The 911-nt window shown below is 32.4% G+C and overlaps 1 pseudogene; it reads left to right on the top strand.

The window, feature by feature from the left end:
• The window catches only part of LOC102842672, a 43,840-nt pseudogene that overhangs the window by 21,098 nt on the left and 21,831 nt on the right, over positions 1-911 (top strand).

Here is a 911-nt window from a genome sequence, read left to right as displayed (position 1 = left end):
TGAAGAAAAGAAATTCAAGCCTCAACATGTAATATTCAAGAATTATATGAGCAAAATATTGAATGATGCATAAAACATAAAAGGAGGCTATAAGGAATACAAAGTCACTGTACCAAAAAGAAGTGGTAGATGAGCAACCATTTCAAAAGGTAGCATAAGATCAAGAGCCAATAACTGATGGAAGCAGTCCAGGGTACACTGAAGGCATTGGCAAAGAACAAGGTTCTGATAAGTGATGGAATACAAATTGAAATCTTTGAAGAAATTTAAGCAGCATTTAAGGAATTCGTTTATCTATGGCAAAAAAATTGGAAAACAAGTGACCAAAATACAGTTAGAAAATATAATACCAGAAATGATATCAGAACTACTTGATAAGGAATTGAAAATAATATTTAGGAACCTAATGAAAACAAGGAGAAAAACATTTGGAAGAATTCAGGAAAACACTACAAGAACAATTTGACTAAAAATATATGTATATATGATAATTGGAAATCATACAAAAATAGCAATTGGAAAACCAAAAGACTAATAGTAGGAATTAAGACATAGACAGAACATTGGAAGAGTGAAGAAGTAGAACTGAATCAATGTAAAAATAAGTTACTGAGCATGAAGAAACATTTCTCAATATTCACATGCTCGAGGAACAATCAGAAAAAATAATTGAATAATCCAAAGAAAATTTGAGATTAATGTGGGAAACTATCAAGAGGAATGGATTCCTGGTACTGTAGGTATCATTGTGTAGTATACTCACTGGACCACAAGATTGGTATGAACCACAAGGTTGGCAATTCAAACTCACCAGCCACTCTTCAGAAACCCTATACAAGGTCACTGTGAGTGAGAATTGACTCAGTGACACAGGAACAAATAACAACATCAAGAGAAATATCTTATATGTA

Source organism: Chrysochloris asiatica, unplaced genomic scaffold (assembly GCF_000296735.1).
Source record: "Chrysochloris asiatica unplaced genomic scaffold, ChrAsi1.0 scaffold00200, whole genome shotgun sequence".
Classification (NCBI taxonomy): Eukaryota; Metazoa; Chordata; class Mammalia; order Afrosoricida; family Chrysochloridae; genus Chrysochloris; species Chrysochloris asiatica.
This window is presented reverse-complemented; position numbering and strand designations above follow the sequence as displayed.